Source organism: Sarcophilus harrisii, chromosome 3 (assembly GCF_902635505.1).
Source record: "Sarcophilus harrisii chromosome 3, mSarHar1.11, whole genome shotgun sequence".
Classification (NCBI taxonomy): domain Eukaryota; kingdom Metazoa; phylum Chordata; class Mammalia; order Dasyuromorphia; family Dasyuridae; genus Sarcophilus; species Sarcophilus harrisii.
Genome location: NC_045428.1, coordinates 157,866,495 through 157,891,230, shown reverse-complemented (window position 1 = coordinate 157,891,230; position 24,736 = coordinate 157,866,495). Strand labels below are relative to the sequence as shown.

Sequence of the window (24,736 nt, the reverse complement as noted above, 5' to 3'; positions counted from 1 at the left end):
TAACCTTGAGTCATGAAGGGTAGGAAAAGTATGATATGATAAAGATAATAATAAATTTGGCAGACACTGTGTTAAAATGTTTAACATGCAAAGAATGGCAAAAAAAAAAAAAAAGACATCTGTCTTCTGGAAGTTCACATGCTAATCAGGAAAACAAAAGGAAAAAGCTTATGTACAAACAAAATATACACAAGGTAAAATCTCAGAGGGAAGTTATTATCATTAAGTAGGACCAGGTAAGACCTTTTGCAGAAGGTGAGATTTAACTAAGATTTGAACAAAGCCCTTTTAAAAATGTCTCTGCTTTGGTTTCCTCAACTTGGTAAGATGAAAAATTTACACTAGTTTAAATACATGGCCCCTTTCAACTCTATTAAACTATCACTCAATTCATTAATAATGAATTGCAAAATGTTCAAACTAAAGGGAAGAAGGGAAAAGAATAAACATGTACACAGTACAAACTATGTGCCAGGCATGGGGGTACAAATATTATTTCATTTGATATCTTAGAGATAATCTAATTCTTTCCACTCATTTTACATAGGTAGAATCTGAGATCCAACCAGGTGAAGTGACTTCATTTTGTAAACAACAGTTACATAGATAGTATCTAGCTAAGAGTAAACTTAAGCCATGTGCTGCTGGATCAAAATCCAGTATTCTTGCCATGATAGTAGTGTTTGAAATATGCTACATAAATTTCTACAAGAAAAGACTAAATGTATTCCTTTTTGCAACTGTTGGATATATAATGTAATGGCTATTTGGGGACATCATATTATTTGAAAGTGGGTTAGTTAGTCTATGGACTTTTTCATTATAATCATTCAGCTCACTTCCATAGTATTTGTGTGACTTGTTCTTACTAACTCTTTCCAAATTTTAAATTTTAGAAATTGTCTGAACTGTTTCCAGGCAAGGACTTTATGGTTTTCCTGAACACTGAAATCTCAATCCAAGGGAGCAGGTGGCTATTAATCTAAGGAGCTTGAATACCAGATCTCAAGAAAGATTAGAACAAGGGAGGACAGTGAGAAAAAGAACACCAGCTTCTAAATCTTCACAGGATAATTTGCAGATTTATTAGATTAAAATGAGCTATCTGACAGCATTGGACATATTGAAAAGCCTCACTAATTCAAACTAGTTAAGAGAAGATAAGTCTAAATTAATGAAATGCGTATTGGATCATAGGTTTTAAAGAAATGAGTTATTTTGAAGGATATTCCAAGTAACATAAACTGATTAAAAAGCATTTCTAAGAAAAGATTTTGATTAGCTTGGTAATTATTAGAAATGTTACTTACATACATACATATATGTATGTGTGTGTATATATATAAATATACATATATATATATATATATATAATTTTAAAATATAGAAAACATAAAGGTATGCTTCAACTCATAACACTTAAAAACATTCAGTGGAAGTTATTTTGATTTAACTGACTTATTTTTAATTGATAAAATCACAAAGACTCTCAATATTTCAGATTGCTTAAATCCAGTTGCCTTGTAGAGCGAATCGATTTTTGTGGAGGATGGTTTTTTAAATAATATTTTGAATAAAATGTAATTACAAAGTTTTGTTTTCAACTACCCAAAAAGCTGTTTAGTCAACTAGTCATAATTTTTAATTTAAGAAATAAAAAAATAATATAAAATTATGGCTACAATCAATCTGGAAAATTTACCCTAATTATCACCTCCTTTATATTTCTTTAATATCAACAAAAGCTAAGTATCAAAGAAAACAGAGCAATATGAATAAAATTCATTGAGCATTAAGAATATATGTACTCTCTTGAATACCTTGTTTCCCTAGTTATAAAAGAATGAAAGCAGTTGACTACAGGATATTATTGTTACTATGATTAGGTAACATGTTGCAATTTAAAAAAACACTATTGAATATTACCTTTGATCTTAGAATCTTAGAACACAAGTTTGAATCCTGGCTTAACCACTTACTGCCTATATGAATTTGAAAAAATAATTTCTTCTCTTGAGTCTCAGTTTCTTTCATTGCACATTGTGGAGGGGATGGGGGTGAGTCTAGATGACCTCTGACATAATTCAGATCTACATTTCAAAACCTATAATTAATTAAAATAAGGACTGGAACTTTGTGTCACTTTGAGGGAGGGAACTCTATTTACCAATATAATAAACTTTCTATATGATTTATACCTTAGAGAATTAACTAGAGCACTAAGAGGTTAATTCTTGGAGATATTCAGGGTCATGCAGCCAGTATATGTCAGAAGCAAAACCTAAATTCAGGTCTTTTTGCTTCAAAAGCAGCTCATGATCCACTATGTCATCCTACCTGTCTGTATGCTTGACCAAATTTTGACATTAACTTTTAACATTAACATTCAATTTTAAATAACTACCTTACTATCTAATAATTAATTGGAAATTTGTTTGAAGGCCACTGAGTTGCTCATTAATTAGTATAAGATTTTAAAATTATATTTCCAGTTACAGATGTGAAACTCATTTGGAAACACAGATTGGATCAGAAGAAATAATAACATAATTTTTCAGTGTATTCTCACTTAAGTACATAGATCAGTCTCTAATTCTAGAATAATTTTATGACCATATATAATTGTCTTGTTTCTGCTTCTTAGGGCTCCTGAAAGTAGTGAATAGATGAGAAGAAGTGATTGTAATGAGAGGAGCATTGGAGCATTCATCCTCACATTCTTTTTCGCACATTAATTGTAATTGTTCAAATTAAGATAAAAGTATCAGCTAGATTTTCTTATCTTGACAAATTTATCTCTCATATTAGTTTTAATATATTCCTTGGACAGCCAAGCCATTTTAAGCCTTCACTCTCTGAGAAAAAGAATTGGCAATCATGTCATTTAGATCTGGAAGGGACTCAAAAGATAATCTAGTCCAACTCTTTCATGTTATGGATGACAAATTGAGACATACAGAGCCTGACATTAGTCCAAAGTAATATTTCTGTTTAATGCAGAGCCAGAACAGCAAAGTAAGCCTCTTGACTTCTAGATTAATAATTCAGAGTTCCTTCCATTAGACTAAGCTAAAATGTTTAATAACAATTCTCCAGTTATTTAATGTAAGTTGAAAGATCAAGACTTTCCTACTGCCAAAGACATTTTGAAATCAACTAATGAACAGAAAACTTAGAAGACTTCTAAAAGAATTTTCTGGCTTGAAATACCCTCTGTTTATGCCCTCCCTTAATTCATTACTCCATGCATAGACATTGTCCTCTTTGTGTTTGTGTAGAGGTTAAAAGGTAATATTTTCTAAATATGCAGCTATATTTAGCATTCTTGCTAAAACAACAATAATAATCAAAAGCATTGTTTTAAGGAATTTTATTTTATAATAAGATTTATTTCTATTTTGCTAAAGTTGTTTTGAACTATTCAAATAACTGAAATGGATTATTTAGTAAAAACATGGAGGAAAGTATCAGAAAGGAACTCACTTTGCTGTACTGTAGTATTCTTAGTAATGGAATTTTACATGTATCCTCAAGATACTGTGGTTTAAATTTAGCAGAAATATTAATGAAAGTCAGAATTTCAGAACTGTAATTCATTATTTTGTAACAAATAGGATTTGTTACCAATGTAGGTAACAACCCTGGAATTGCCAAAAAGTTCATCCATGGGTTTATTTACTTTATATATCTATTATTCCATATTTTACTAACCATATCCTCTCCCATTCTGCTTGAATGTTCTCTTTTCCCTTCAAATTAACGCTGATCTTAAGGAGAAAATGTTGCATTGATTTCTGCCCTGGAAGCGTCAGTTTATAACCATCAGGCAAACATTCTTTCTATATTCATAGTGTAGTAAAAGGCACTGTACTTTTAGTTCCCTTTGCTAGCTTAGTGCTGCTCTTTATCTCTCAGACTGTTTTCTCTGTTGTCATTACTAGCTCCATTTCACTCTCCTATGTCTTGCCCTTGGGTTGCTACTATTGTTTCTTCTTTAACTAGCAGAGTTGTAAAACATCAGTATATATTGCTTGCTTTGATTTCATTTAAGTGTTATGAGTTGAAGCATACCTTTATGTTTTCTATATTTTAAAATTATATATATATATGTATATTTATATATATACACACACATACATATATGTATGTATGTAAGTAACATTTCTAGTAATTACCAAAATAATTACCAAGCTAATCAAAATCTTTTCTTAGAAATGTTTTTTAATCAGTTTATGTTACTTGGAATATCCTTCAAAATAACTCATTTCTTTAAAACCTATGATCCAATACGCATTTCATTAATTTAGACTTATCTTCTCTTAACTAGTCTGAATTAGTGAGGCTTTTCAATATGTCCAATGCTGTCAGATAGCTCATTTTAATCTAATAAATCTGCAAATTATCCTGTGAAGATTTAGAAGCTGGTGTTCTTTTTCTCACTGTCCTCCCTTGTTCTAATCTTTCTTGAGATCTGGTATTCAAGCTCCTTAGATTAATAGCCACCTGCTCCCTTGGATTGAGATTTCAGTGTTCAGGAAAACCATAAAGTCCTTGCCTGGAAACAGTTCAGACAATTTCTAAAATTTAAAATTTGGAAAGAGTTAGTAAGAACAAGTCACACAAATACTATGGAAGTGAGCTGAATGATTATAATGAAAAAGTCCATAGACTAACTAACCCACTTTTAAATAATATGAAGTCCCCAAATAGCCATTACATTATACATCCAACAGTTGCAAAAAGGAATACATTTAGTCTTTTCTTGTAGAAATTTATGTAGCATATTTCAAACACTACTATCATGGCAAGAACACTGGATTTCGATCCAGCAGCACATGGCTTAAGTTTACTCTTAGCTAGATACTATCTATGTAACTGTTGTTTACAAAATGAAGTCACTTCACCTGGTTGGATCTCAGATTCTACCTATGTAAAATGAGTGGAGAGAATTAGATTATCTCTAAGATATCAAATGAAATAATATTTGTACCCCCATGCCTGGCACATAGTTTGTACTGTGTACATGTTTATTCTTTTCCCTTCTTCCCTTTAGTTTGAACATTTTGCAATTCATTATTAATGAATTGAGTGATAGTTTAATAGAGTTGAAAGGGGCCATGTATTTAAACTAGTGTAAATTTTTCATCTTACCAAGTTGAGGAAACCAAAGCAGAGACATTTTTAAAAGGGCTTTGTTCAAATCTTAGTTAAATCTCACCTTCTGCAAAAGGTCTTACCTGGTCCTACTTAATGATATCCAGATCTTCCTAATATGATGTTTAACACTCCCAACTATACCTATATCCACTAAATCCACACGGGAGTTTAGCCCTAAAAGAGTTAGTTAGGTATAACAAGGAGAAAGGGACCATGGGGCATGCAAGGATAAGAAGAAACTCCACAAGGCAGAACATCTTGAAAGACTAACCCTATTACAGATTCAGCAAAAAATGTCATATATAATGGGCAGATTTATAAGAAAAATTTCACCACAGTGATTTGACATCATAACTTGGCTTTCTGATTGGATATAGTAAAGCAGAGTTTTCCAAAACCTCCATAGGAGTGGGATTCTAAAGCTAGCTAATCCCAATCAGAGCCCTCTCTTGCTTGCCTTGAGGAGTATTATAATCTTATCAATACTTTAGGTTTTCTCTGACAATTTCCCCTAGTAAACCCAGGATTTTATCACAAAAAGAAAAAAAAAAAAAAAAAAAAAAGCAGAGTATAGGAGGGTAAATGGGGAGAGAGATGCAATAGGCTCTTCCCAGAAATAGAAAGTGCATTTTATATTCTGGTGCAAAATCCAGAATTTCTAAATGTTTATAAGAAAGTCAAGTTTACATTTGAATTAAGTACTGGGAAAAACAATGAGTCAAGTTTCTCTTGATACATAATTATAGTTTGTCTCCATTTTCAGTGAAAATTTGTCTAGAGATAGTCAGCTGCAACTAAAATTATTTCAATATAATAGCACTTACCTTGCTACTTTAACACAAAGTTTTATATGAAAATAAAGTTTTTGTAATCTACTCATGCTTTAGTCATAGAGTACCATAACTATAACTGGTTTTCCATGACCATTTCCTTCCATTCAGAAGCATAGATTCTTTTCCTCCCAAAGAATAATACTATTTCTGATGTCAAATCAGAAAGATATGAGAACACAGAAAAACCACCTGGCAAGTGAGCTTTTAAGAGCACAGGGAGAATTTAATTAATGTTAATGGACAAATCTCCTTCAAAACCAAATGAAGCACTTAACTAGATTCTTAATGGCCTCTGCTTTCAGAGTCAGAGGGAGGGAGGGAGCACTGATTTCATTTTATTGCTAAAAAAAAAAAAAAAAAAAAAAAAATGAATATTGGCAGGTTCTAATGTACTGAGTTTATTGCCCTTGTTTTGGAGGGGGGGGGGAGAAGAGTGAGGCGGGGGAGCGTGTATGGGTGTGGGTGTGTGGGTGTGTTTTAGAGCCTGGCAAGCAACTCAACATTACTTCTGCATGTAGCCTTTTTTAACTTCCCCCAATTGAGATGTCCTTCTCTCTTAAATTACCTTGTATCTGATGTATATTTTGTATTTATTACCCTTATATTGGGTATCTGTTAACTTGTACTTTTTTATTCATTTCTTATTAGAAATTCAGCTTTTTGGAAATGGTTTGGATTGTTTCATTTCTTGTACTTGTATCCCCAGGATCTATCAGTTACTTAATAAATACTTGTTGGATTGATTTCTTTTGATATAAGTTCTTCTCAAAATGTAATGCCGAAGAAACTGAGCAAAACAGAGATTAGAGAACAATTTAATAGTTTATTAAATGGAGAGATTTACTGGGACCAAATGGATCCATGTTTGGTCCCAGGGCTGAATGAGACAATTGTCTCAAAGAATCCAGCCAGGAATGTCAGATACAAGATTCTTTTATAGGGTAACAAGAACAATGATATAATGGAGGAGGAACCTGGATGGGGTTGACCTAATGTGGGGGAGGCACATGGGATGACATAATGGGAGGTACTGGAGAGGCTTCTGATATTCTAATGATGTCTAAAATGGATAAAGACCTTTATCCCATCAAACATTAAGAGGGAATAAGTATAGCCTAAAGTCTAAGATATAAGACCTTTATTCTATCAAACATTAAGTGGGAATGGTTATAGCCTGAGGCAGAGTAACTAAATAGGACAATTGGGGAAACTGGGTCAGGACATTAAAAGAGAACTGTGGCACAACAAAAATTCATGCTATACTTTCCATCTCCATGTCCCTCTCTATTACACTATTAAATGCTTAGCCACAGAACAAAAGGCATTCCAATGCATAACAGTTATATAAAGAACTTCTAAAACACAAACATATCGAAAGTACCTAATTACTCTGCAGGTATTGTGTGTCCTCTAACATGAAAAAACAGGCTGAAGCTACCTTCATCACTGGGTTAACATAATGAGAATTTCTCAGTTTTCTGAATGAAACCAGATGGAAGAGTCCATTCCTAAGGATCCTGGAGACAGTTATAATGATTATTATGGGGTTTGATGTAATTCAGGATTAATTGAATGTTGTTTTTGCAAATGTATTTCTTCATTAAAAAATTGTGAAATGAACTATAAAATGAATATGACTTGGTGCTGTTATTAGCACACTATTTTCTAATTACTTGTTTAAGAAAGTGTTACAAATTTAAGTATTATTAGTCAATTAACTAAGGACTCTACTAAGTGCTAGGGATACTAAAAAAAAGTCAAAAGCTAGTCCTAGCTTTTATGAAGCTCATTGTTTAGAGTGATAGAAAACAACATGCAAATAAATAGCTATGTATAAACAACATATGTACAGATTAAATTGGAAATAAACTCAGGCACTAAAATTAAGGAAGACTGGAAAAAATTGGGAAACAATTGGGAGGTTTTTGGTTTTTTTCCATAATATCTAACTCTTTCTGACCCCCATCTTGGGTTTTCTTGGCAAAGAAATGTGTTTGCCATTTCCTTCTGCAGTTCATTTTACAGGAGGAAACTGAGGCAAACAGGAATAAATGACTTAGCTAGGATCATATAACTACTAAAGGTCAGAGGATTTGTTTCCAAGTATTACCCGCTTTAAGACTATTACATCATAAGCATTTTGAATGCTAAGAAATATTATAAAAAGAATATGAAAGATGTAATTTTAAACAAACTTTCTGTGAATTTGTTCACTGTGCATAAACCTTAGAATGTACTATCTCCTCTAAGAAACCTTTCTCTATTATTAGTGCTTTCTCCTCAAAACACTTTATTTTTATCTATATCCTATATTTATTTATCTAGAAATCTGTTGTGTCACCCAAGTAGTATGTAAATTCCTTTAGAACAGGAACTTACTCACTTTTGTAATCCCATAATGCTTGTGGGATACCAAGTATGTACTCTTAACATATGCTTGCTGATTGAGTGAAAGTCAAATTGCTAAATAGTACAAGCTGATGGAGAAGCTTCTCTTAAAAAGACCATTGTTTTGCTAATAGATTTGAAAGGTTTTTAGTTAAGACCCTATGAAAAGCCTTTATCTTATAAAGATAATTCTTTTTTCCCCTCTTTGCTCTGAAACCATAATAACTCTTTTTTTTTTTTTTTTTTTTTTTTTTTTTTTTTTTTTTTTTTTTGACACAGAGCTGGGAGAAACCTACATGAATATTTAGCAGGTGTTGTCCAAATAGGTATATTTTTCATTTGTAGACCTCTTTGCCCAACCGGTCCTCAAACTTTTTAAATAGGGGGCCAGTTCACTGTCCCTCATACTGCTGGAGGGCCAAACTATAGTAAAAACAAAAACTTTGTTTTGTGGGCCTTTCAATAAAGAAACTTCATAGCCCTGGGTGAGGGGGATAATCGTCCTCAGCTGCTGCATCTGGCCCGCGGGCCATAGTTTGAGGACCCCTGTAACTTACACCAAACCAGAACAGAACACCCTAATTTTCTTTAGTCAGCTTGCTCTGCATGTATGACTCCGTTCAAAGGCAAATAAGATTGCTTACCCTTCTGAAAAGAAGGCAGAACAAACTTTATGGTTATCTGAAGTTTTAATTGATATTTAAAATTCACTATATGTCCTCAGCAGTGACTAGATCAAATAAGAATTTTCTGTTCTACTTAAATCTGAAAGATTGGCAGAAACTTTGTTTTACAATAGAAAAGGGCTAAATTTAGTTATTTTCATTTTAGAATTTTAAAATATAATTTTCTTTTTAACTATGATATCTTATTTCTTTATTAATATTTGAAAAGCTATATAAAAATGGCTTGTAAGTTGTTGCCTAGGTTTGCTCAGTGGCTCTGATTCCTACCACCAAATGACAGATTCTCAAAAGTGTTGCTCCTTTACACAGTTATGGAGAATGGGGGGAGGGGGAGGGGAAGGGAGGAAGGGAGGGAAGGAGAGGGAGAGGGAGAAGGAGAGAGGGAAAGAGAGGGAGAAGAAAAGAGAGAGAGGCAGAGGGGGAGGGAGAAGGAAACCCTAAGACAAAATTGCCAGAAAGATATTGAACTATTGAACATGATTATTTGTCAAATGAATGTCTTAAGTAACAAATGTTGTTGGAACTCGGTACTCAATAGCACTTGACCAAGGATCAATGTGAAAGGTAAGAATATTTTTTCTTGTATCTTTTTCTCCATCAGTTAAGATTCTATGTCAAAGTATAGATTTTCTATTTTTACATCTTGTGTGAGGGATTTGAGTTGAAGCTCAGTCTTATCAAATTAGGGTTTGACAGCATTAGAGGATGAATTTCTGCACTGCAGGCTTTGCTACTCTGTTCATGCATTCATATTGGCTTATATGTTGAATCCATTTGACCAAAAGGCAATCTAGTTAGGTTACATTGAGTGAGAAAATGTGTGTATAACAGTAGAGCTAAATATCTAAATAGTATCATAAAACTGTAAAATTGGAGCTGGAGAGAATATTAGAAGTCATAAAGTTTAAGTTTCTTATTTCTATAGATAAGAGACTCAGACCTATGACTTCTCCAAGGTCACAAAAGTAACAAATAATCAAATTGGCCCCTGAAACATGGACATTTAGGAATTACCTTATATTCTTTTTTCAAATGGAGAATATCTATATTACCCCAAAGCAGAATTATTTTATATTTGTCTTTTTTCTTACATTTTATAATTAAAAAAACGAATTTTTGTTAGACTTTACTATGTTGTCAAGATATTGTCAGGTATCAGGCATGAGTATACCTGAATTAAAATTCTATAAATTGATCCCTAACTTTGCTAAATGGATTGTCAAAATTACATATCTAATTTAGCTGATGCCCCTTTTCTATCTGAGAAAGGGAGAGAATTGATTATGAAGTAAGTAGCAAATAGAATGTAGATACATTATAAGTATGAATAGAATTCATGAAAATTCTTGATCTTTAGATGTATCACTGAGTTAAAAATGATTAAGTATGTAATTACATACCAGTGACAGAATTTTTGGAAGTGTTTAATTTCTTATAATTATTTTAAAATCATTTTTGCTATCGATTGAACTACATGGGTTTTATGTATTTCCTTGTGGAAACACTGGGCTGGTGAACAGAAAAAAAATAAAACAAATTTCACATATAGCACATGCGTGCACACGCACACACATACACAGATACACACACACACACACACAACCTATCCTGGAGAACAAGAAGGCATTTTTAAAATCTTTGTTTACCTAGACTTTCTCATAATTCTTTGCACATAGTATATTCCTGATAAATATGTTTTATATTGAATTAGAGGGTCAGTCAGGTGGCTCAATGGATAGAGTACCAGTTCTGGAGACAGGAACTCTTCTTTCTGAGTTCAAATCTGTCCTCTGACACATATTAGTCTGTATGACCCTGGGCAAGTCACTTAATCCTTTTTGCCTCTGTTTTCTCACTGTAAAATGACTTGGAGAAGGAAATGACAAACCATTCTAATATCTCAGGCAAATGGGATCACAAAGAGTCAGACACAATTGAAAAAGGATAGAACAACAAACTGAATTAGATATTTGTTGAATTAAGGAAATAGAATGAAGCAGAGACAATTCAAGGGCTAGTATTTTCTGAATATTAGGGAAGAAAAGAAAGGAAGACAGAGAGAAGGAAAGAAGGAAGGAAGAGAGAAAGAGAAAGAAAGAAAGAAAAAGAAAAAGGAAGGAAGACAGAGATAAGGAAGGAAGGAAGGAAGTAAAGAAAGAAAGAAAAATGGAAAGAAGGAAGGGAGAAAGAGAAAGGAAGAAAGAAGGAAAGAAAGAAAGAGAGAGAGAAAGAAAGAAAAAAAGAAAGAAAGAAAGAAAGAAAGAAAAAAAGAAAGAAAGAAAGAAAGAAAGAAAGAAAGAAAGAAAGAAAGAAAGAAAGAAAGAAAGAAAGAGAAGGAAGGAAGGAAGGAAGGAAGAAGGAAGGAAGGAAGGAAGGAAGGAAGGAAGGAAGGAAGGAAGGAAGGAAGGAAGGAAGGAAGGAAGGGAAAGAGAGGAGGGAGAGAGAAGGAGGAGGAGGAGAAGGAAGAAGAAGAGGAGAGAGAGAGAGAGAGAGAGAGAGAGAGAGAGAGAAGGGAGAAATTGACCAAAACGCAATCTAGTTGTGTTATATTGAGTGAGAAAATGTAGAGATGACAGTATATCTAAATATCCTAGTATCATAGAGAGTCATCCTGGATGTTAGATAGAAGTGGGTTCAAATTCTACTTCCAGCACATTATTCATGGACAAGTTTCCTAATCTTTCAGTGGTTCCAAGCAGTCCTATGATGCTAATTTTTCTATCGGTGGAGGACTTTCCCTTAGGAATGTATTACATGTCTAGACCAACACCCTTAAAAGCAAAGCCAAAACACAATTTCCAGTATCAGGCTGCTTTATCCCACACTAAATAATAAACATTCATCGATGCTATTTCCTATGACACTGAACAACAAATTTTATTAGCTAGGCACTAAGTAAACAAAGAATTAAAGGAAACAGTCTAATATCTGTATCTAGAACGTGTGCATATGTAACATTTTTTGTTCTTATTGAGTTATTTCAGTTGTCTCAGATTATGATCCTATTGGAGTTTTCTTGGCAAAGATATTGAAATGGTTTGTCATTTCCTTCTCTAGCTTATTTTAAATATGAAGAAATGAAGACAAATAGGGCTAGGTGACTTGCCCTGGATTATATAGCTACTAAGTTTCTGAGGTCAAATTTGAACTCAGGATAATATGTCTTCCAGACTCCAGGCCCAGTACTCTAGCTGCCCAATAAATATGAATACTGTGCCAATAAATACATGTTAATGGGGAAGGGGAGCTCAAGGGGAAGGCATTAATTAACAGCTGCCTGGTAGGAGTGAGGGATCAGGAAATGTTATGTAGATAGTAGTATGAAATGAGCTGTGAAGAAAACTAAAGATTCTAAAAAATGAAGGTAATGAGGGAGTACATGCACCATGATAAGAAAAATAGAAGGCATCCATCGATTGATTTTATGTTGAAAAAGGAGCAATTTCCACTAATTTTTAATTAATCTTAACTTTTTGTTACAATGGAAAATTACAAAGGACATTTTTTGGCATATAATGGGTTTAGATAATGAATGTAGCATTCTCTTCCTGTCCCTCCTTCCACCCCCTTCAAGTTCATTGACTGGAGAGAAGCTCTACCATATGTCTCAAGGGTATTTATCTTGTTATAGGTGACTAAGTACTACCAAAAGATATTTCTTGATTAAAGCTATACAAGTGATTCAAGATGACTACATTTTTCTTACCCCAAATTCTATGCTTCCTTACACCCTCAGGTTTCTCTAAATGCTCTGCTCTAGGAATATTGCATGTTGTGGGAGGAAAGAGAGGAAAGTAAGACAACAGTGGCATTTAAAACAGAGATGTAGGTTAAATAAAACATATCTTGATTTAATGAAATTTTAGGCCATTTAATAAATTGATTTTTTTTTTTAATGGGACAATATGGGCTAAGATATTTAGAAGCAAGGAAACTCATCCCACTATGCTACACTTATTCCTGCATAGAAATCTATATCCAGAATCAGATACTTTAAATTGTTTCTACTTTTCACAACTTTTGCCCTTTTTCTTCTTACAAACCTGCAGGTTGTATAGTAGATAGAAACTTTCTGTTTTAATTCCAACCCCTCCTCATCCTCCCACTGGCCCTATAACATCTGTGGAGGATTCTAAAAGGGGGAGAAGCAGCTTTCTGTGTCAGCATTGTTTGTCAGTCTGGGACAAAGTGTTCTACATTTTAATCTCAAGATAATAAGGTTATTTTTTCTTTAAATTTTTCTACTGAACCACCATGGAGTCTAAAAGCTAAGCTCCTTTTTTATTCAGGGAAATATGACTGACTTTGTTTAAAAAAAAATACACCATCTAATTTATTTTAAAAATCCAGGCCATTCTTTGGGGATTATGAATTATCAGGGCCATGTAACTTATCTTCATTACTATCAGTAATAAGGCAAGATTCTTCATTATTGCTGTTGATTAAGAAGGTACTCTACAAACCTTGTTACCATTTGAAATTGAATAAAAATAATTTGTTGACTAAAGGCAATATGACAGCCAGAGCTGAATCACCCATACTGTAAGGGAAAAAAAATAGTTGTTTGCTACCAAGAGAAAAATAGTTATTTGAAAAACAAATTTATGTTCATGGACATAATATCAGTAACTATTTTCTTCACTCCTGAAATGTTTATACTCAAATTAACTCAGGAATCATTTATTTATATATTTTGCCCTGACCCTGCAATTCATTCATATAGTGAATTTCTAGTGAGGAAACTACCACTACTAAGGTAGGTCAGTGTTTCTCTTTGACTTGCAGTTTTAGAATTGCCTGGGAAAAGTAAGAAGCTGTGTGTGTGTGTGTGTGTGTGTGTGTGTGTGTGTGTGTGTGAAACAGGTTATAGTACATATAACAGGTTATAGTACATATATATGCATTTATGTGTGTGTGTGTGTGTGTACACATACACACATAGATAGATATCACCTAATTGAAGGTGGGGGAGTATTTAGAAAAAAGGTCAATGTATCAATGAAAAGGTCACTAATGACCATGAAGGTAACTAATTTTCATAGTGATAAAGTCAAAAGTCATGTTGCAAGTCATTAACATTAAGAGCATATAACAAGAATTTAGAGCATCTTCTGATTTTTCACCAAAGTGTGGTCTTTTTTTAGATATTTAAGATATTCTGTTTTACAAAACTGATCAATTTCCTGAAATGGCTAACCATTTTGATATTAATTCATATCTTTGAGTTAGTACTTGTGTCAAAATGCCTTACTTGACATTTTTCTGTGTTGCTTTTCAGATGTTTCTATTTAGTGGGACAGCCATACTAACATATCTTACAACTTTATTAACTTTTTAATCAAATAGTCGATTTTCTGATCTGTTGGCAAATGTATGCTGGCTTATTGTAATGACTTTATTACATTTCTCTGTTGTGGTTGTTTCCTTGGTTTCTTTCATAAACCATAATTAATTCTCTTAAAAATTATTGCCTAATTCTTACTAAATCTTTGTTAATCCTTGATTAATATGAAGCTGGTGAAGTATATTAAGACCTAGCTCTGGAATATGAAATATATAAATTCAAAAGCACAAATTGTGCTAGCTTTTTAAACTTGAATTACTTGAACTGGGATCATCTCAGGTATTTAAGACTATAAATTGTTGAGGAGTTAGACTGCGTTGGTGGTAGAAATTCCCTATACTAATGAAACCACCCCTGCATACCTGCTTACCCTTCAAATTCTTTTCATAAGCTTTACTTTACTCATAATTAATGCCTTATAATTAGAAAATTCTTTCTGGTTCTAAGCTAAATCCTTCTTGCTATAGTTAAGACCTGTTACTATTTTCCAATCTTAAATGAAAAAAAGAAGTTAGCTTTCCCCCCTACAGGCTAAATTACTACAGTTCCATTAGTCTTTCCCTGGAAAGCTTATTTCATAACTTCAGTCATTGGTCAAATTCATTTAGACCTCCCAAGGGGCTGCCTAAAGTGCTGCATGTGTATATGTGTGTTTGCAAACTCCAATCTTTTTAGTTCTTCTTTGGAAATGGTATCTGCTTGAGAGAAAGGAGCAATGTTCTAGCTATGGCAGTGATGGAGCCAGCATACTCTGGGAAAGAATGGATTTCCTTATCTGAAGTCAGCCAACAAAAGCTTCCTTCAGCCTTGTCACTAACATGATAATTAGATGAAGGCAGCTCATTATAAGTGTTTGACAATAGGTTCTTTCACAGCAGAAGTAGTAAGTCTATTTTACTAGAAGTTTAAATAAAGCCCATATGATTATTTATTCCTTCTACCACTCATTTCTTATTGGTTGCATCTTGGAACTCCTTTAAAGAGGTCTGAGCCTAGTTGTCTCAACATCTAGTCACAAATATAGCCAAAGCAGCACTACAACAATAAATTTTAATAATTAAGAGTACTGAAAGGTTATGACCATCCTCTGAACACCCAGCTGGTTTGAAAGAGTTAAGACTCAAACCTACATCTCTTTAAATCTAAAGGTAAAGTTTTAAAATAACTATTTCTGAATAAATTTTTTTTAAGTTTAAAACTCTGTGGATTTTCCCTAACCCCCTCCCTACCTAATTGGCTTAATCACAGCTGCTTTCTATTGGCAGAAATAGTAACTTTCAACTTTTATCCCTATTTTTTGACCTTTTGCATTGATCTTTGATCTCTGTTTAGGACTGGCACCACCCCAACAACAGATTTTTGTTTTGTTTTTCCTCTATAGCAGTAATTCTCAAATATTTGTTCTCATACACTATCTTTATGCTATTAAAATTATTGAGAATCTGTCCAAAGAGTTTTTGTTTATGTAGGTTATATTTATATTTACCATATTAGGAAAAAAAAACTTTTTAAATTGAAATACCCATAGGATTTATAAACTTTGAGAACCACTGTTGTAGAACCACCAGGGGGAAAATTGTTATCTGGCAACTGAGTCTGTGGCAGAAAATTATAGAGAATTAGGTCTAAATCATAATCCTGTCTCCAATAAGGATTGCTTCTGCACTCTTGATGAAATTGATTACTAGTTAATAGAACTCCTCTATGTGTAAAATTAGGATGATACTTCTGGACTGCCAGATTTGAGCAAAGCCAGTCGATAGACTCCTATTAATTCTATTTTTTTCCAATACCACAAACCCAGTAATCCATACAGAAAAACAGGTGCCCTAACATCTTGATTTATTCACTAAGTAGAGAAATTCACTAAGGTTCTCCAGTCATTCAGTTGAATTACTGAGTTCTTACTATATTATTTTTCTTTTATACCAATTCAAATAACAACATTGTCAAACCATGCTGAGAATGAAAATGAATGTTTCCTGAGGAGGGATAAGTGGGTAAGGAGTATGGTGCCTACAAGTTTCTCCAAGTAAATTGTGACACTCAACAGGGCTTATAGGAAAAGGATACAAACTATGGAAGGTAATTTGGTTCATGAAATGCTCCCAACAGGGAAAGGAAGACTCTCCTACTGTTTTCAAAGGGCATCTCATAGCCACATATGTAAATACACCCTTGCTCTTTGGGACTTTTGTTGTTTTTGTTGTGTGTTTTCCTTTCAGGAAGTTGAATAAGGTCAGGACATATCACTGATAACATAAGGGTTTCCTTCTAAGCAGGATAGAAATTCAGCTTGTTTGTGTACATTTATGCATGCTTTTATGAAAGATAGAGAAAGAAACCACAGCAAGAATATCACAATACAAACATCAAAAGATATTGTACCTAGAAGAAGAATATCCATGAACATCAGACATATCTGTGTATATGCATATAAAAACTTGGTAGTTTGGCCTACTACTTTATCAAATGCACATAAGAAAACTCAAAATAAATAAATAAATAAGTGGAATTCAGAACATGTCAGCATTTATTCTCAAGAAAAAGCACATTGGGCTCTGAGATTGGTCCATGTTTACTCGTATTTCACACCTTCCTACATCACTGTGGCAGCTTCATTACTTAGCAAAAGAAATGAGCATGAGGCAGTTGCTGCAGTCAAATGCTTATATAACCAATTATTTTATCCACAGACATTTAGAGCTCAGACCACTAAAGCATTCCAAATGAAATTTTCAACAGAAAAAAAAAGCCTCAGATTAAATGTTTTGGGAAAATATGACTAAAATATAAAAGAAAATCATTTCATTCCTGCTATACCATAAACAGGAAGGCAGCATTTATGTTGAGCCTGACTTCTGAGTTTAATCACTGAAATTTCACTAAATGTAGAACTGTAATTAGCAATTCTGGAGACTGGGGCAAGCAGCATGAAAAGTAATTTCAAATCAACTTCTTAAGACAAATTCAATTGGTGATTGGGAGATACTGAACCTTAGGATCCAAGATCCCATTGGGGGATATAGCTCAGGATGCCTATCCAATGAAGTGGAGAAAAGACCCCAGAGTATCATAAGGAAGTGGAAAGTAGAAACAAGCAAGGGTTTGTGAAAGAATATTTTATTTAATTATTCGTCTTATTACTTGAGTTCACTTGTTTCTATCTGCCGAAGAAATATACCTCTACCTCTAAATTTCAGCAACTTGTGGCAAATTCTTGCTTCCTCTGCTATAGTTATGACTCTTCTTAAATGACTTAAAGATTTACAATGGAAAGCATGTAATATGCCAGCTCTAGTACCACAACATAAACAAACTTTTTCACATAGACTCTAATCTTCACCAATATCTGTTTAAAAGATATTTAATATGAGAACCACGTGCATAGATTGTTTCAAAAATGTTCTTAGTTCTTTAAAAAAAAAAAAAGGATAAAAATTTTAAGATATGTATAATTTTTATCCTATAGAGGATTGAGAATCTTTTGAAAAATCATTTAAACTTGGGCTTTTGAGTTTAGGTTTGTGTGATTTCACTCTATAAATTCATTTTTCAAAAGACTTATTTCCAAATAATGTGTAGTCCAAGAAAACAGACCCTTAAGTCTCTATAAGGAGTCATTCCTTGGACCCTAGCATGTTTAGTAGATAATGAGAATATGAACTTCAGATGGGCAACATGAAGCCCATGTTCTTTCAGGTGTACTTTCTAAACAGCACAATATCATGAGGCACGTTTTGTCTGTGGCTTAACAAAATCATCAAGAGAGGTAATGCAAACTTGACTGAAGATTCCCCAGTAACACATATGTCTATTAAGCTTCTCAGAAAACTTCTGGCTACCACCAATGTTACGCTTTTTGACAATGTGGTGGCTCAGTTACAACTTTCCTGAAAACTTAAAATCAATGAAAAGAAAGCCAGGCTCTATGATGCATTTGGAAATAAGTTACCTGCCCTTTTCTCAAATAGATCTGTGTAGGCTAAGTAGCTTATGTATTCCTCTCTGTGATTCAATTTCTTCATTGGAAAAATAGCAACAACTACTGTCATTTCTATTGTGCTTCAATGTTTACAAAATATTTTTAGGTGTTGTCTTATTTGGTTTGATAAAATTATTTGATAATAATTTTATAAGCTAAGCTTGTGGGACTTACTTAATCTCCATAGGTGTCACTTAACCTCCATAGATTTCTTCATCTGTAATGGGGTGGACTACTTGACTTCTGAAATCCCTTAAAGCTTTAAAAATATGTTCTAAGACTACTTCTAGGTAGGTATAATGACACAGGGAAGATCAAGCAATTGCCTGTGTTCACACAGCTAATAAGAATCAGCATTGAGATTTAAATACAAATTTTTGCTGAATCTTTTTAGTGTTTTTACCACCATACACGATGTCATTATTACCAGGGGAAAATACTTCTACCTATTCAGTGTCATTTAAGGATAAAATATATTTAAATTTGCTTGGAGTGAAAATTATTGTTGAACATCATTATACAAACTCAAACTTTTATTACTATTCAAATGCACCCTTCCTTCCTCCCCCCTTTCTTTCTCCAGTTAGATCAAGGAATTTAGAAAGATATTTTTAAGCTATCTCATTACTATATTACTTATAATTGAGGTAGAAAAGCTAACATTGTTAGGCCTGACTTTTTGTAGCCTGTGGTCAAATGCATCAAAGACAGTACAGAATAATAGGAGTGAGAGCACAGGTAGATCATTCAGCTATCTTTAAGACCTCCAGATCAACTACTAACTTTTGTTCTCTCCAGACAATTTTCCTCTATCTTCTTATTTTAGAGCCAAACTCCTAGAAAATGCTTTCTCACTTTTCATTCCTTAGCCAGTAGATGTCTGTCTTCTAATCTCATCATTTAACTGAAATCATAATTGCTAAGTCTTAAGGCCTGTTTCAATTTTCATCAACTTCTCTGTAGTATTTAGATGATCACTCACTTTTCCTAAATACTCTCTCCTCCCTGGTTTTTTCTCCCTTTCTCTTTCTCTCTCTTTTTAAATGTTGTTCTTTACTTATTCTCTTCCTATTTGACTGGTTGTTTCAGTCTCTGCTGGATCATCAGTCACATACCCCTGGGGAGGGGGAAGGAGCATATATCAAGATTTAGTCTCTGAGCCATCTTATATTTTTCTTCAATTTTCTTTCATTTGGTTATCTATCAGGTTTCATTTCCAGAAAAATGTCTTATAGTGTCAGTCTTTCTCTTGAACTCCAGTCCCATATCATCAGCATCATTCTGTAAGCCTATCAAAATCAATTTGTTCCCAAATACTTTTGTTTTCTATTTTCCTGTGTCTCTTGAAGATACCACTATCCTTTTAATACCACATTTTAAATTTTGGATTCATCTGTCTATTCTTCCCTTTTTCTTCTTTCTCATATCCAGTCATTTGCCAGTTCCTTTCAGTTCATATCAGTTTAATAACATTTGGGAAATGAAAAAAATATATACAATGTTTGTATTATTTTGTAGCTGTATTTGTATTATTTTGTTAAATTTGTAGAAAGCATCCTGTAGGCTCCCCCAAAACCATTTTATCTTTTTCATATCCATATAATATGGGGTAAAAAAAAAAGTTAGCATTAGAAGCAGCCATTTTAGAGAATATCTAACCCAACTTTCACCCAACGCAAAAATGTCTACAAATTCCCTGATGTATTATAATCAAGCATTAGTTTGAATATTTAAAGTGATGACAATCTCATCACTTTTTAGAAAGTAGCCTGTTCATTGCATTTTAACAATTCTAGCTGACAAAAATTGCAGTCTACAAAGTGTAAAAATCTGCCTCCATTACAACTAGCACTCATTAACCTTTAGCTGTAACAGAATTAGACTAATCCTTCTCCCACAGGATAGCTCTTCAGATACAAAGACAACTATCATGTTTCTCTTCAGTCTTCTTTCTAGATTCAATAACTTAAATTTCAACAAGAATCCCTCATAGGACATGGTTTCTAAAACCTTTACAATTTCTTGTGCTTAGTAAATGTTTAATAAATTTTTGATAAATTCAGTTTGCTCTTTAGATATACTTCTCACCTATCATTAGAAAACAAGGAAGACCTTTATTGATTTCTATATCTATAACTAGATAGAGATAGATAGATGATAGATAGGTAGATGAGTAGATAGATTATGTTTTAGTAGAAAATATTTTTAACATATCTTGTGCAAACTGATTCTTAATTCTGAAAAACATTTCACTCATACATATGCCCATGCCCAAGAGAGACAAACTCCCTTGATGTGTCAGAATCCCTCATGGGTTACATTCCCTTAGCAAGCTATATGCTATTTTTCACATTTGCCAACTTGTTTAGCATGCCCACACAGGTTTTGCCAATTACTTTTTGACATGCCTTATTCCTGAATGTCTACTTCTGAAAGCTTTTGAAATTTGATTTGCCTTTATTGAACATGCTACAATCTGATCATATTATGTATCAATACTTAGACACATTCAAATGGAAATACAAAGAAATATAATGAATGGAAAATATTGGTTAGACCACAATTTATTGAGAAATACCTGGAAATTCTAATAAATTGCAAGTTTACAATCAATCAATATGAACTTAGGGGTCCCAAAAGTAATATGATCTTAGACTGTATTTTAAAAGTACATAATGAGTCCTGTTGTATTCTATCCCATTTAGACCACATTGTGTTCACTTATAAGTGCTATGTTCTAGGGAAGACACTGACAAAGGAATAGGGCTAGAAAAGAGCAACCATAATGAAAGGAGATTGAAAGCAATATTATAGTATACCCAAATTGATTAAAGGAACTGAGAATGCTTAGCATTGAAAAGAGAAATCTTAGGAGGGAAATAATAGCTGTCTTTAAGTTTGTTACATGATAAATAAAGTTGTCTTATTTGGATCTGGACAAAAGATTTAGAAGAAAGAGGCAAAAATGTCAGAAAGAGGTTTCAAGCTAGAAAAAAACTTCCCCATATTTAGGTCTGCCTCAAAGCAGCATGGGCTTCTTCAGAAGTTAATTGGTGCTTTCTTCATCACCAGAAGTCTTCAAATGAAGACTCCGTGATTACCCATAAGTGATGAAGAAGAGAAGGAATCTTTCTGAGGTTGAACTCAGTCTCTAGGGATCCATGTAATGCTGAGATTCTGTGATTTTGTCAAGGAGAAGATATAACAATATGCATGGCTTTTCTGATAATAGCTGATAGACATAAAGATGTTTCAATCATGTAGACTTTAATCTTATGAAAATCTGCAAGAAAAATAAGAGAGAAATATTATTTATGTATCCTATAATGAATACACAACAGAGTATATGTTGAGAAAACTTAATGTAAGTAGTATTTTTCAAATTACAATGGGAGAATTAACTTCAAATTGTAAAAATCCTCTACTGATATATAAGGACAGATTGTTTCCTTGAACTATTATATTAGAAACTGAAATACTGTTATTTCTTGCTTTGGGGTTTGGTTTTTGGTTACAAAAGAGTGTTATTGGAAGAAACTGGGAATAGGGATAAAAAAGGAAAGGAAAGATTAGCCCATAAGGTAGATACAATTTCCTGAAATTATGACAGAATATTCTCTCAGAGAAGGAAACATTCTGTCACTGAGAAGTGAAATTGATATCTGATCAAAGAAATCTATCTTCAAATATTATTCTTACTTCTACACTAGTCACTGAATAGAAGCTTGTCTTTCTTAGAGTATCTCTTCAAAAAATATGTAGGTTTCCCATGAGAAAAGTGAATTATTTGAACTAGCAATCTATATGGCAAAATATGCATTGTATCTTCTATATTCAGATTCTGTAATGTCAAGAGACATGGAACAGTGTAAAACAGGGTTTTAAAATTATCAAAAGTTCCCACCTATATGTGGAATAATAATAACAGACAAAGAAAAGAGAAAGATTTAAAAAAAAAAAAAAAAGAATACTTACCTCTTCCCATTCTGTAGTAGATCTTTTCCCCCTGAGATAATATAATTAAGCTCACAATAAGCACCCTTGAGGTTTTGTTTTGTTTTGTTTTTCCAAATTCTTAAGGTATTTTTTTAAGGCTAATTGGCTAATTTGTGTTTTTTGGTAGAAATCTTTTTTTTTTCCAGGTCATCATCTGGTTATGGAGGTCTATGGAAAATAATAATTACCTATTTGTTTAATGTATTATTTAATTTCAGAAGATATAACAATTAAGTTGTCTTTCTTTGTACATATCTAAATTTCTCAAGTCTGAAATTTCTCATCTGGTGAAAGGACACAAGAACAGCACTGAATTCTAGCACTTCTAAAATAACTAAAAGCTAGAGCTTGCCAGATCTTATCTAGAAGCTAGGCAATTGAATCTTACTAATTTGGTACTCTACTGTCACATAGTTTAACTTATTGCAAGTCCTTTAAGATTTTAATGTGTACTTGCACATTTTCTGAACTTTCAAATCTTTTCTACCAGAATTCTTTCAGTTCAAATACCAACTCTTCTTCCTTATTCCACTCCTCACTCACTATTGAGACAGGTGCTATATAAAAATTTATTTACAAGTTTAGAATTTAGTCCAAACTAAAAAGTATCTGAGCACTGGATAAAAGGACTTCACTATTGATGATTGTATTTATCTTTATCTATCAAATTTCCTGGAGCTGTCTCAAATAACCTGCCTGAATTTCTCACATATGAGGAACTGATAATCATGTCTTATCTTTCATATCCTTTTGGAACTCTCCACTAGAGTGGTGATCTTTTCTCCAAGTATATTGTATATGGCTAAGTAGATTCTAAGTTTTTTGAGGCTAGCTTCCCACTGTTTGATTCATTTTTTATATGTCAAAATAGTCTTATAGTACCAGTTACTTAATGTTTTATAAATTGAATTAAGTTTAAAATTTTTAAAAAATCTATTAATGTATCAATTGTCTACATTTAATTATAAAATTGTTGGTAATATAAATGTACACCACACCCAAATCATATAAATACCAAACAACAATTCTAACATTATGTCTATACTATATATTACAGTTTAGCAAAAGCCATATTTCTAATTGAATATGATTCTTCTCTCATATTTATAGATTCATCATTGGAACTTGAAGTGGCCAACAAATGTCATAAATCATGCTCATTTCAATTTTATGGTCCTTGGATATTGACATTGCAAATATGAATTATTTTGAAAGAGAAAAAAAATTAAAAACTTTAAGTTTTATATATTCAATATATTCTCTTAAGTATAGTGTAGAAGAAATGTTAGCATCACACTCTTTAGAAATATTTCCCATCTTCAGCATTCAAAATTTTTTTATCTCAGTACTTATTATAATCCTTCCAAATATTCATCATTAAAGTCCAATGAAATAAGAATCATGGAATCACAAAATGTTAGAGAATGGAGCTGAGAGGTAAATTAGGTAACTTCTGAAATCCTTTCCAACTCTAAAATTTTGTGAATCAGTGAGTATGTAATCCAAAGTCAATGAAACCCTGATATTTTAAGTAATTTGCCATAGATCAATCACATAGCTTAATATTAGGGGGCAGCTGAAGTTGAAAATCTGAAAAAGTAAGGAAAAGAAGAAACAATTAAAAGAAAGATCTTTGCTCTCTTTCCCATTTGGCAATTTTTTGGTGCCCTCTAAAAATGAGGGAAAGAGTAATAAATAAAGTATTTCCAAATAGATAATTGAAAACTATAAGATATGGCTCTGAATTTAACAAGTTATACTGTTATCATCTGTATAGAATGGGAGGATGGATGGGCATTGTTTTGCCTGTTTTTGTTTTAAAGAATGCATCACTTCCTTATTACTAGTACAATGTACCCTTTCTAGAATTCTCTTAGTAACCACCAAAAATTAAGTGAAACAAATAAAATGAGAGTTTAATTCCAATACTCTGAAATTCATTTGAATGAGTGTGGGTATTGTGTGATTGTCACAGTTTAATATCTAATTAAGTAAACATTTAGTGACTTTTTTGTGAATCACCAAGTACCTAAGAAAGCCAAAATTAACATTATAATGTTGTTTTTGAAAAAAATGAAATATATATATATATATATATATTTTTTCATTGGCATGGCATATATATATATATATATATATATATATATATATATATATATATATATAAATTTACCTTCTCTTGGATCCACTTAAAATATCTTGATTTTTGTGAGTTTTACATTATCTTGGACTATGGGATTGTTTTATGTGTTATACATGAATCAGAAATGTAAACTTTTCTTGCTTTGCTTATAGCTCTACACTTTGCTCTGTTTCTTAAAGTTCAAACAGCTTAATAATTATTGTT

The 24,736-nt window shown here is 32.6% G+C and overlaps 1 protein-coding gene across 2 annotated transcripts in view; it reads left to right on the top strand.

Annotated features, from left to right (window-relative positions):
- The window catches only part of FAM155A (family with sequence similarity 155 member A), a 704,785-nt gene that overhangs the window by 643,365 nt on the left and 36,684 nt on the right, over window positions 1-24,736 (top strand). The gene's annotated exons all lie outside the window — the stretch shown is intronic.